Raw genomic sequence first — 14,259 nt, 5'->3', positions numbered from 1 at the left:
TACCCGAAATGTCACTACCTCAGGAAAAAAATGTTGACATTTTTCTTTGTACTTCTCAATTCTTTTTTTTCCATATCTAGGCAAACTTTCACTGAATTGGCATCATAATGTGGATAAAATGGTACATTCCAGGTTTTCACAGAGTGGATTTATGCATTCTACCATATTTCTAAATAGGCCTCAGGGTGAATATTTAAGATTCTATGTAGTATGTCATTATCTGTGACATACGTCCTTTGTTGGACATTTAGGAAGTTTCCAATTATTTACCATGATAAATAATGCTGCAGTGAATGTCTTTATTCACTTTACTTTTATAGGAATATTTCCTTGATATTCCCAGAAGTGAAATTACCAAATAAAGTACAGTAACACTCTGATTACTAATATGCTTTGGAAACACCTTTCAAAAAAAGTTATACCAAAGCAGGTTTCCTTAGCACGGGGTGAAAGCAATGGGCCATGGAGCAGTCCGGCCCTGTCATGGTCTCCGGTGGGACCTTGGGAAGTCACCTCTACCTTAAGCTTCAATTATGTCACCTGTCAAGAGAGGAACATAATCTCTGCCTTCCGTGAGAATCAAAAGAGACAGTCGATCACACTGAGCAACTTCCAAACACCAGTGAGGATGCTATGAAATGCTGATGGGGAGACTGATAACAGTGATGATGAGCTTCAAGTTATGTGTGAAGAACCAAGGCTCAGATTTAAGAGTCTTGCCCCAGGCCACGCAATTGGTAAAGAGCACTTCAGACTCTAGTTCATGCCTTTTTCTGTTTCTCTTTGATGGCACCCAGGATCTCCTGGGACTTTGAGTATAGAAATAGTGTTGATTCCTTGCTCACTCTCAGGGGCATTTCATTTGCAGACTGATTTCTAAGTCTCAGATGTCAGCCAATTTGTTCCTTCCAGATGCTTAGACCCTACTGGGACCCCCACCTGCTACGCCTGGTGTACTTTTTTTTTTTTTTTTTTTACTTTTTAAATTCAAAAACAAATGAGCATTATATGACATAACATTTGTGCCTTCAAGCCCTCACATCAGCCTAGTCACTAAACTTGCCAGAGCAGTCCTTTCCCTTCTGACAGTATTTAGATTGCTATTAAAGTAGATGTCGACAAGTTCTAACTCTGAGTTCATTTATATTCATAATCTTTTATCCACATTCTGATAGTTCAAGGTTAATGAAATCAGTACTCCTGAAACTGAGAATTAATATCCAAGAAGAATTCATATGAAAAATATAATACTTCCTCCCCTTTATTTCTTCTTTTACAAAAACAATATCCGCAAGAAAGGTCAAAATTAGAGGCAAGAATAATTAACATGAGAATTTTGACAAAACCTATAACCTCTGTCTACATTCTATAACCTATTCTGATTGAAATGCAAAGACAGAGTCTACGAACTTTCTTGCCAGTTCTTAATCACTCCTCCCAGGATGGTTTTCTGTAAGTTTACTCATTGATAGAACTGTGTTTCTAGGTGTTGGCTGCACTTGGTAGCAACCGTGATTTAAAGTTGAGGCAGGGGCACCTGGGTGGCTCAGTAGGTTAAGCGTCTGACTTTGTTTGACTCAGGTCATGATCTCATGGTTTCTGAATTTGAGCCCTGTGTTGGGTCTGTGCTTGGAGCCTGGAGCCTGCTTCGGATTCTGTGTCTCCCCCTCTCTCTACCCCTTTCCCACTCGCACTGTGTCTCTCTCTCTCTCTCTTAAAAATAAAACAACAAAAACATTAAAAATTTAAAAAAAAAAAAGTATTTGAGGCAAATCTAGTTCCAGGAATTAATGATACTTGTGGTTAGGGACTGAGGGCATTTGTGGGTCTAGAGCATGTCAGGAGACGTTTCCCTTAAATAGTCAGATAGTAAAGATTTTAGCCTTTGCAAGCAAAAGGTCTCTGTTGCAACTATTCAACTCTGCTATTCCAGCACAAAAACAGCCACAGACTATGTGTAAATGAGTAGGTGTGGCTCTGTCCCACTGAACCTTCATTTACCAAAGCAGATGGTAGGCCTGCAGGCCAGAGTTTGCTGACCTCTGGTCTAGAAGCTAACAGAACTTGCACTTCTGGATGTCAGTATCTTGGCACTTTGTAGCCCTTGATGATACTTTAATGGTACATACTATCCCAGTGTTTTCTGGCACTTTGTGAAACCAACCCCTGGTGAAGACTTGCTGGGACCGGGTGGCACTTATGGTTCTTGACCTTCAGCACTTGAGGTTTTACGCTTGATGATCCTTGCGGCTGTGAGTGTTTGTGGCATTTACATTTCTAGAAGGTAATCATTTAATAGCACTAAAGGTCATGTGCCGATCCTGAAGTCATAGCCCTGAATCCATAGTAAACACTCAGAGAATGTTTGTCGAGTGAATAAATGATCTCTTTTGGGTCTTCAAGGTATGCTAAAATTGGATCTCTAACATTTACAGATTTCTAAATTCCATGCTTTGTATCCAACAAAAACTGACTACTTAATTTGGAAAAAGTAACCAACTTGGGCCAACAGGTGGTTTGGGTTTTCCTTAATTCATACTCGCAGTCACCATGAGCAAATATTAATTAAGAACCTACTATGTACAGGGTAGGGTACTTCCTCTAACCAATCATTTCAAGTGTTATACTGAGGTATCTGGGTTCACCAACTTCATAATCGTCTCTTATTAAAGCTTGGTATCTCTCCCGATGCACTTTGGAGAAATGTTTGCATTCCCAAAAAAAGGGCGATGCTATTATACACAGATCCTACTGGTCTCATACTTAAATAAATAAGTACTGAACTTCATCTTTCTTCGGCACACTCTGGGTTAGACAACTCCAGTTTTGCAAGTATAAAATAATGAGAACTAAGTCAGTTTTACCTACTGACTTAAGAACATGATTAGAACTAAAACATTACTTTGACAAAATTTCACTTATACTCAATGAATTTGTTTTTTAAAATAAAATAACTAAGTGAAGGTGGCGACATTTCTGTGGAAGGAATTTGCCCGCAGGTCTGAACAGCCACACTAACTATCGAGGTTTTGGCGCCATCATGTGGCCATTTAGATTTATCCACTAAAAACTAAGTGCCACTGTCACCGTTTCCAATCTGTTCTCTTCCAGGAGACAAAAGATAATTATAATCAAACTATTATCTGACTTATAAAGTTACCTCACTATTTTGCAACCAATTTTTGTCCAGCCTTGTGGAATGTCCTGGCTAAATGTCTCCTGAATCTTCTCTCTTCTGCTCTCCCACAGCCAGCACCCTGGTCCAGGCACCACATCTGTTTCTCTGCAAATCTCTCTCACAGCCTCCTAGACCGATCTCCTTGCACAGACTCTTGAGTCCCTCCAATTCATTCTCTACTCTGCTGCCACAGTTATTTGTGTTAACACCAAACTGATCATGTCACTTCTGAATCTACATCCAACTTCTCCTAAGAAAAATGTCCCAGTCCTAACATAGCCCACAAGTCTCATAGAGCTGTCCAACACAGCAGCCTCTAGCCACATGTGGTTCTGGAACCCTTGAAATGTGGTTGGTGCAAATTAAATGCGATGTCAGTATAAAATGCACCCCAGACTTTGAATACTTCAAACATAAAAAAAAAAAAAGAATGTAAATTATCTCATTACTAATTTTTATAGTGATTATATGATTATATTACATGAAATGACAATACTTGGTATAGAATGGGTTAAATACAATGTAATTTTTAATGTTTACTTATTTTGAGAAAGACAAAGACAGAGTACGAGCAGGGGAGGGGCACAGAGAGGGAGAGGTAGAATCCCAAGTAATCTCTACACTGTCAGCTGTCAGCGTAGAACCCAACACAGGGTTCGATCCCACGAACCACCGTGAGATCAATGACCTGAGCCAAAATCAAGAAGAGTTGGATGCTTAACCGACTGAGCCACACAGGTGCTCCTAAATACAATATAGTTTCAATTTATTTTCACCTGTTTCTTTTTACTTCTACAGTGTGGCCCTAAAACCTCAGGATACAGTGAAGCAAACAGGAAAAGTCCCTTTCCCTGTGGTGCTTACAATCTCATGGGAGAAACAGGGCATAAACAATATATATCGCAGAGTATGTAAGATAGTGACGCACGCTAAGGAGAAGGGCGATATGAGGCACGCAGACAGGCAGCTGAATTTGACATAAGTGATTTTAGGCAAGGCCTCACTGAGTAGGTGGTTTTGAGACATAGGAAAAGTGAGAGAAGACACCAGGAGGCAAAACATTACAAGCAGAGGAAACAGCAAGGGCAAAGGCCATGAAGCCAGCGCAGACCTTGTTTATTTAAGAACTAGCAAAGACGTCAGTGTGGTTTAAGCTCAGTGAACAAGGGGAGAAGGGGAGGTCAGGGAAATACCAAGAGCCAGACCATTTAGACTCTCACAGAATGTACTAATAAGGACTTTAGCTGGGAGACAGGAAGCTACCCAAGACTTTCAATACCGCATTTACGCTGACTCGGAAAATCTATCTGCAGCCCTAGCTCTTTACCTGACTCACACCTGGATATAGAACCACTCGATGTCTTCTCCCGGCTGTCTAAAAACTCTTTCAGATGTCACCTAGGCAGTTAACTAGACAACACTGATTCCTGATATGCCACCCCCTCCATGCCCCGCCCAAACCTAGATTGCTAAATTGGATCTACATAAACCTATTCAGCACTTACATACAAATAATTTACGGTAAAAGGCTTCCAGTTTCTGCTCCCAGATGCAAAAAGATTAGAAATTATCACGCTTACATTCCAACAAGAAACAGCTGAGCAAACTGAAAATCAATGGCCTTCCTTGGACCCATCACAGAACTGAGGTAACAAGGCAGATAACACCCTGTAATCTGGAGAGACAGATGCATGCAGTGACTTACAGCCAAGACCTGCTCACCAGGAGGAGAAGCCACTGGAGTCACAAACTGGTAGCCTCAGGGTCCCCATGGTTGCTACAATTACACAGAGAATTTGACTCCCAGGCAACTGACAGGTGTCAAAGGCTTTTCCAAGTAAGGAATGAAACCCGAAGTCAAATATCTACAGAAGCCATGAAATCTAAAAGACAGGTATGACTACATAAAAACGAAGAAGTTCTGTAAAACGAAAGGGGAAAAAGTTAAAAGATAACTAGAAAGTCGGAGGGAATTATTAGCAGCAAAGGTATCAAAAGTTCAATGTCCATAATACATAAATAACACCTACAAATCATGTTTTTCAAAAAGACAACCTGAGTATAAACAGGCATTTAGAAAAAAAAAAAATAGTTGTATTTAGGGAGAATCTAGCAGATTGAGAAAAAATGTTAAGAGATAACATTCAGTATTAAAGGAACATGGATAAAAAGGCACCGTAAAACAGCACTGGTAGGAGTACATTTTGACAGCATTTGCCAAAATATTAAACATGCAGGCGTTTTGAGCCACTTCTAGAAATTAGTAAGTGAATATATAGAAATACAGGTATAAAGGGGAACCATGGTAGCCCAGTTAGTTGGTTAAGGGTCCAACTTCAGCTCAGGTCATGATCTCATGGTTCGTGGGTTTGGGCCCTGAGACGGGCTCTGTGCGGATGGCTCAGAGCCTGGAGCCTGCCTCGGATTCTGTGTCTCCCTCCTTCTCTGCCCCTCCCCATTCACACTCTGTCTCTCTTTCTCTCTCTCACTCTCTCTCAAATAAATAAACATTTTTAAAAATTTTTTTAATTAAAAAAAAAAAGAAAAGTCATGCTTCGTTAAAAAAATGAGGGGCGCCAGGGTGGCTCAGTCGGTTGAGCATCTGACTTCGGCTCAGGTCATGATCTCACAGCCCATGAGTTGGAGCCCCGCGTCAGGCTCTGTGCTGACGGCTCAGAGCCTGGAGCCTGCTTCACATTTTATGTCTCCCTCTCTCTCTGCCCCTCCCCACTCATGCTCTGTCTCTGTCTCTCTCTCTCTCTGTCAAAAATAAGTATTAAAAAAAAATTTTAATAAAAATAAAGAAAAAAGAAATATATGCATGAGGAAGTTCTTGTTACATTGTTTCCAACACAGAAAATTGGAAACATTCTAATATTTGCCATTAGGAACTGCTAAGAGTAGGTATACCCATTCAGTAAGGTTCTATGCATGTGATAAAGGCCTGTTGTAACTCATCTACTGCCTTAAGAAAATGTCCACAATTTGTATTTAAATAACAAAATCATGATAAATATTCAGAGACTTAAAACAAAGTACTTAATGTATTTATTCAAGACCTCTTTTACGGCCCCACAATGAAATTTTACAGTTTTCTTCCAAAAGGACCTTTACGGTTTTAGTTAAGTTTATTTCTGTATGGTTTATGTCCTGTAATGCCATTATGAATGGAACATATTTTTCTATTATATTTCCTATATAAATTTCTATACAGTTTATATAAAATGTATTAACATTTTTACCTAAGAAATCTCCTGATTTTGTATGTTAATTTATAATTGGGCTTCTTAATGAATCATCTTATTGTTTCTAGTAGTTTCATTTCCTACCCCTTCTATTTTTTATATTTCCTTCTCCACACCCCAAGAGGAGCTATTAAATATGACTGCAGTTCAGGGGAATTTTACTGCTAAACACCTGGGAAAAGAGAGTAGGGAACCATAAAATTACACATATTTGGAAAGAAAACAGTTTTACAAAATCAAGTAAGTAACTATGTGGTCTGTGAACTAAGGTTCCTAAAGTCGGTCTCCATCTAGGCCACGGTATTGTTCACATACTTGTTAAGCTTTCTCCAAATGAAACTTGGGCAGGAGCACAATATGTAAAAACTGTGCTGGTCTGACGCTGCCATAGAAATTACTCTTTTTGAATCTATGGGGGTCCCAAGAGAACTTTTGGACACAAATAAATAAGGCATTTGCTACAGTCCTGAAGGCATGTTCTATGATCAACATATTCTAGGCTTTGATTTGGCTTGAAGGAACCAAAAGACAATGTTTTAAAATATATTTAGCCAATTCTTGAAAATCCCTACCTGTTGACCTCATAAACATACCACAGTGAGTGATTAAAATTTCAATGTTTCATGGGGCCCCTGGGTGGCTCAGTCTGGTTAAGCATCTGACTCTTGGTTTTGGCTCAGGTCATGATCTCACAGTTCATGGGTTCGAGCCCCACACTGGGCTCTGTGCTGGCAGCACAGAGCCTGCTTGGAATTCTCTCTCTCTCTCCCTCTCTCTCTCTCTGCCCTTCCCCGACTCATGCTGTCTCTGTCTCTCTCAAAAAAATAAACTTAAAACCAAAAATTTTTACTCCCAACGTTTCTGCTGATTTTTTAATATGAAACGCTTCACGAATTTGTGTGTCATCCTTGAGCAGAAGCCATGCTAATCTTCTCTGTATGGTTCGTTTTAGTGCATGCGCTGCCGAATTGAGCCCTGTTTCTGCCGATCTTATGTCTTTATGAAGATTATCAATCAAAGAAAGGTCTTACTCTGTATGCCCACAGCTGCTTCTCCAGAAGTCAGGAAAGTCAAATCAAAAGCGGAAAGAAAGCAAAAAACTTTGAAAACGACGTAGACCAAGGATAGGGCTTTACAACAATGGGGCTTTCGTCCGAAACTGTGCCTGGTACAAATCATTCTTCCAGTTCCACTTACATAATTGGGTAGGCTGAGAGGTCTGCCGTCTGGCAAGCACTCACTTATAAATTTGGTTCTTTCAGTCCTATGTCAGGTAGAGGAGGCAGCTGTGCTTTGGAACCTCTCTTACTCTCCTGGCACACGTCTATGTGTGCTTGCATAAAATTCCATCTGCTGGTATATGGAGGGATTTTAATTGCAAGACCGCATTTGGTGAGTGGATGAGATAATACGCCCAAAGTTTTCCACATGATGAAATTACATCTCCCAGCATTACACTTTTTGATTAACTGACTAGGCTAAACTCCATTGTTTCTGAGCAAAAGCCTTTCTCCCCAAATCATGTTTTACAGCAGAAGGAGCTGTCATGCTCTGAGCGATCACACTGACCAGAAGGCTTTCTCTACAGTAAAGCCTGTCACTTGCTAGAGCCTCTATAGAAAGTACAGTATGGCACAGGGATTAAATGAGTATCTTTGGTAACTGCCTTGTCACGATTGGTATAAAGAGAATAAATACACAGTTGAGGAAAATTACAGCTATCCAGACGTACACCACTGAATTAGCTTAGCCTCGACTAAACACACTAATCATTTTCTCCTTAACATGCCTGCTTTCGCTTCTCTTTCTTACAAGTTAATTGTACCCCCGACCCCAGGCTTAGGCTACACTCTAGCTTTCTGTATGGGTTTAAGTCTGGATTTGCAAGCTACAGAATTCAATACCTCCTCTCACAACCAGATGAGGTACGTTAAGTTCTATCCGTGCGTCCATTTCTTCCTCCCACTGCCCCTGAATATGCTGAATATTTGTTTTATGCATCAAGTATTGCTGATGAAATGTCTGATATCATTCTGATTTTCTTTCCATTGTAGGTAATCTGTCTTTTATCACCGGTAGTCTTTAGGATTTTCTTTCCATCCCTCGTGTTTTGAAGTTTCACTACAATATGTTAATTTTTGTGGAAGGTATAAGGTCTGTGTGTCCACTCATTTTTTTTTGACATATGGATTTCCAATTGTTCCAACACCGTTTGCCGAAAAGATTATTCTTTCTCTATTGAAGTGCCTTTGCTCCTTTGTCAAAGATCTGCGGGGTCTATTTCTAAGCTCCCCATTCTGTTCCATTGATCTATGCTAATCTATGCTATCAGTTTGCCCTACAAAAAAGGTCTGCAAATATAAACTCCCACCAACACTGTTTTATGTTGACCTTTTATCCACATCCCCATCAACACTGAATGTTATCTTTTAAATTCTTTTCTAATCTACTAGACTACTCCCTTCAAAAAAAAAAACTTGTTTTTTTTTTTCAAAATGCCTGCTTACCCTTTAATGTCTTGGGTGACATTTTTAAATTTTTTAATGTTTTTATTTATTTTTGAGAGGGAGGCCTCGAGTGGGGGAGGGGCAGAGAGAGAGGGAGACACAGAATCTGAAGCAGGCTCCAGGCTCTGAGCTGTCAGCACAGAGCCTGACGCAGGGCTTGAACTTGTGAACTGGGAGACCATGACCTGAGCCACTTAACCCACTGAGTCACCCAGGCATTGGGTGACATTTTTAAATTATCTGTTTACATGTTATACATTGACCTTTCATTACCAATTTGTAAATAGCTCCTTCCAGTTTCCTAGTTACCTTTTAACTTTTTTTTTCCTTTGATTGTACAGAAGTTTTTCATTGTTATGTAGACAACACATCTTTTAAATTTTTATTTCATTTCATTTCATTTTAAGAGAGAAAGCACGCATGAGCAGAGGAGAGAGGCGGGGGGGGGGGGGTGGGGGCGGGAACCTAAGTTGGGCATGGAGCCCGATGCAGGGCTCAATCCCATGACCCTGGGACCAGGACATGAGCCGAACTCAAGAGTCAAACACTCATCCAACTGAGCTGCCCAGGTGCCCCGACAAACCCATCTCTTAGATTTCATGGCTTGTGTAAACATTTTACTTCCAGGTTTCATTTCTGACTTTAAAAAGCCTTTGGCACCTGCCAGGTGCCTAAGAGTCAAATTCTCAGTCTAATCATAGCAACCATGCGGAACCTGTGGTTTACATATTTTCATCTGAAATTTTTGCTTTCTCATCTCAACATTCTTCTTAACATTGCTTCACATTTGACCTAGCTAATACATCTAATACCACCTCAATTAGTGTTTCTGTCTTGCAGAAAAGAAACCCCCAGCACAAAGTAGGTAAAAATAAAAGTATACTCCACTCCTAGGTATAAAGCCCAAAGAATTGAAACCAGGTGTTGAAACAAAAAACAGATGTTTATAGCAGCACTATTCACAAAAGCCAAAAGAAGGGAACAACCCAAATACCCATCAAAAGATGAATGGATACACAAAATGTGGTACATCACACACTGGAATAGTATTCAGTCATTACTAGGAATGAAATATTGATACCCGCCACAACCTAATGAACCTTGAAAACATTATGCTAAGTAAAAGGAGCCAGATGCAAAAATTCACATATTGTATGATTCCATTTAGACGAAATAATCAAGAATAAGTAAATCCCTAGAGACAGAAAGCAAACGAGTGGTTGCCAGGGACTGTGGGGAGAGGGTAATGAAGACTGACTACATAACGAGTATGGGGTTTCTTTATAAGACGATAAAAATGTTCTGAAAACTACATAGAGGGAATGGTTGCACAACATCTGTGAACATACTAAATGCCACTGAATTGCACACTTAATTTCTTTTCAGTTTACTTATTTATTTTGAGAGAGACAGAGAGAGTGCGAGTGGGGTCAGAGCAGAGAGAGAGAGAGAAAGAGGGAGAGAGAGAGAATCTCAAGCAGGCTCCGCACTGTCAGTGCAGAGCCAGAGGTGGGGCCTAAACTCACGAAACCGTACGATCCAGACCTGAGCCAAAATCAAGAGTCGAATGCTTAACTGACTGAGCCACCTAGGCACCCCTGAACTGCACACTTTAAATGGTTAAGTTTATACTATGTGAATTTTACCTCAGTTCTTCTTAAGTACAAATAGATAATAAACATTTCCTTCTAAGGTAGGGATTATAATTTCTACCTACTGTAAATGCCTGTTATAATGCTTAGATGATACACAGAAAGTTAGAGCACGGTACAAATACAGCATGATCAAATATATCATAATCATGATTATTTTCCTCTCTAGGACAGATTTTGCCTTCCTTTCAAAGCTTCTCAGCTGTGGTTTGTCATTCGTAAATCTGTTAGGACAACAAATTGCTTAGTTTTCACCACTGCCCTGCTTGAATTTCAATAAAAGGAAGGTCATGGTTAAAATTCTAGCCCATCTCTGTCCCTGCTCCAATTAGGAGCAGGCAGCTGCTGTTCCTACTGACTGGATTACAAACTGTGGACTCAAAAAAAGCACAAAAGGCAGTAACTGTGAGCCTCTTCTCTAAAGAAGAGTTCACTTTGGTGTTGTTGTTTTATTTTCTTATTCAAAAATAAAAATTTTTAAATATATATATATATTTTTTTTAATATTTATTTATTTTTTAGAGAGAGTCAGAGACAGAGTACAAGTGGGGGAGGGGCGGAGAGAGAGAGAGGGAGACAGGGAATCCGAAGCAGGCTACAGGCTCTGAGCCGTCAGCACAGAGACTGACGTGGGGCTCAAACCCATGAACCGTGAGATCATGACCTGAGCCGAAGTCAGATGCTTAACCGACTGAGCCATCCAGGTGCCCCCAAAATTAAACATTTTTGAGCACCAACTATATGTCAGGTGCTTGGGATACATTTGCCAACAAACCAGTCAAAACGCCAGTTCTTGTGGAGCTTGCCTTCTGTAGAGGGAGAGAGAAAAAATCATAAAAAACTTAGTAAGGAAGCAAATGTTGTAGTATGTTAGAAGGTAATAAAGTGCTACGGGAAAAGGTAAAGGTGACGAGCATCAAGAGTGTAAGAGGGTAACATTTCTAATAGGCGATCTGGCTAAGCTTCCTTGGGAGAGTAGCATGTGAACGAAGATGTTAAGGAACAAAGAGACAGATCTCTAGGAATCTCACACTCATCATGCAGAGTGGTTGGGGCAGGACCTCGGCAGATGTCCTAAGGCAGAAGCATGTGAGAGCCTCAGCCCAGAGACCAGTGTGGTCAGAAAGGAATAAGCGATGGGAGAGAAGATGGAGATGAGATTAGAGGGGAAAAGGGAGAAACGGATCACATCCGTCCTCCTAGGTACTCGGAAGGACTTTGGTCATGAGCAAACAGCAAGGTTCTGAGCAGAGGCCTGGCTCGTGTCCAGCTTGACTGCTCATTACTCCAGGGGGGGTTCCCTCGATGACGCTAGCTCAACATACCACCTAAGTCATCTGCTTCTTGTGCACATTTCGGAACCTTCTTAACCCCGCCTCTTACTTTGGCCACTTTCACAGTTACTAGCTCTTTGACTTCCTTTGTCCCAGAACAAGTAGAGCATATGCCCTGCCTTAAGCTGCACCAAATACCACGTGCTTTCTGCCCAGGGATCCCTTTGAGGCCAAACCAAGATGTCTTCCAAATCACTTGGAATTCTTTTTTTTTTTTTTTATTTTTTTTAATGTTTATTTATTTCTGAGGCAGAGAGAGAGACACAGCATGAAGCGGGGGAGGGTCAGAGAGAGAGGGAGACACAGAATCAGAAGCAGGCTCCAGGCTCTGAGCTGGCAGCACAGAGCCCGACACGGGACTTCGACTCACAAACCGTGAGATCATGACCTGAGCCGAAGTCGGTCGCTCAACAGACTGAGCCACCCAAGCGCCCCTCACTCGTAATTCTTAATCCAGATGTACAAGGAAATGAGTATCAGCGAAGCCACTCGTGACCATGGGGAACAGAAGTCAATGAATACGTTCCTCCCTCTTGCACTGCCACCAAGAAAACAGTTCTTAGATGCACTGCATAAGGCTCCGCGTGACATCTCACTGGATCCAACACAAGATGCCTCTAGTGCTGGTCCAGTTCAATCATCTACCCCTGTATTGACTTACTCCTTTCCAGTTTCATTCCTCCATCCTGTATTCCTGTTCCCTGAGACCATATTTCCAAATAAACTGACTTCACACAAACATATCTCAAGTTCTGCAGGAACTTGAGGGAAATTAGGGGAAATCCAACCCAAGACACCTCCCTACACTTTCAAACTATGACCTTATTCCTCCAGAGTGCAGTCCCCTAAGAATGTGATGCCCACCTGGAATGTCAACAATTGTCACACACACACACACACACACACACACACACACACACACGGCCTTGATTGACAGCTGGTTCTATGCTGGCTGCCCCTTTAGCTCCCTCTGTTCCCCACAGCCAGGAGCAGAAATTGAATCCAGAAACAGGTGGCCAGCAGATTGTGAAAGGCCTGGGGTGCCATGCCCAGAATTTAGGCAGAAGAGATTCATTAGATATTTTTAATCAGGGCAGGAATGTGATCATATTTTGGAAAAATAACCAATGGCAGTGTAGATGGTAGATGGGAGGAAGAAAGTCTGAAGCCATGAAGCAAAGTAAGTTTAAGAATATACGCTCTGGGGTGCCTGGGTGGTTCAGTCGGTAAAGTGTCCAACTTCGGCTCAGGTCATGATCTCATAGTTCGTGAGTATGAGCCTCGCATCGGGCTCTGTGCTGACAGCTCAGAGCCTGGAGCCCGCTTCAGATTCTGTGTCTCCCCCTCTCTCTGCCCCTCCCATGCTCTGTCTCTGTTTCTCAATAATAAATAAACATTAAAAAAAATGTTTTTAAGAATATACACTCTGAACAATCATTAGTTTCTCCTCAAAAGTGATCATCTGCCAATAATGCTGGACACAGAAGTAGAGCAAGGGCCCCAGGGGAATGGTAGATGTAACCCTCCTCAGTGGGGTCCTCCTGTGGAGGGGTGGGTTGCCCTGGGTTGAGAGCAGCTTATAATAGGTGCAGAGGAAGGCTAACAGATAAGGGAACATGGTGATTGATGTAAGGATGTGGTTGAAGGGATAGATCGTGGACTCAGATGGGGAAGGTGCAGAAACCACACACAATGCACAGTCTAAAAGAATCAAAACAGTCAAAAAGTGGTGGTTTTGAGAAGGGACAAAAAGGTGAAACTTTAAAATATCCATCTTCTTAATTACAATTCTAAGTGGAAGGTTTGGCATAGAATACATGGATACTAATCACTCTGATGAAGTTTGGGGATTATTGGTGGATTTCAAGGATAATTGGATTGAATATGCAATGAAATTCAATTCTGCTTAACTGATGGGAACTAATGATCTCATTTCAAAGTCTAAAGTGAGAATGGACAAAAACTTTCTATTAGTTCAGCATAAATATTAATATGGGGCCATGGGTACAAGGCTAGAAAAATAAGGCCAGAATCACAGCCCTAAAATTAATTAGAATGATGGTCAAAACTAAATGCTATAACATTTATAAGAGTTTATGAGACTGATGCAAATATAAGTAAACTAACAATCTTTTAATACAACTTTAAAAGTAAATTTAGTTTAGGGGCCCTGGGGTTGCTCAGTCTATTAAGCATCCAACTTCAGCTCAGGTTAGTTTGTATGTTTGAGCCCTGCATCTGGCTCTGCCTTCGGATCCTCTGTCTCCCTCTCTGTGCCCCTTTCCTGCTCATGTGCACACGCTCTCTCTGTCAAAAATAAATAAACATTTACAAATAAATAAA

At 41.0% G+C, this 14,259-nt stretch overlaps 1 non-coding gene across 1 annotated transcript; it reads right to left on the bottom strand.

Moving 5' to 3' along the window:
• Window positions 1–7,294: 7,294 nt before the first annotated feature.
• On the bottom strand, window positions 7,295–7,397 carry LOC113594174 (U6 spliceosomal RNA). The gene has a single exon (XR_003414503.1). It is a non-coding gene; the product is annotated as a U6 spliceosomal RNA (small nuclear RNA).
• Between the last annotated feature and the right edge of the window lie 6,862 nt (window positions 7,398–14,259).

The sequence above is a fragment of the Acinonyx jubatus genome, chromosome C2 (genome assembly GCF_027475565.1).
Source record: "Acinonyx jubatus isolate Ajub_Pintada_27869175 chromosome C2, VMU_Ajub_asm_v1.0, whole genome shotgun sequence".
Classification (NCBI taxonomy): Eukaryota; Metazoa; Chordata; class Mammalia; order Carnivora; family Felidae; genus Acinonyx; species Acinonyx jubatus.
The sequence above is the reverse complement of the archived record's forward strand: the minus strand, read 5'-3'. Positions and strand labels throughout refer to the sequence as shown.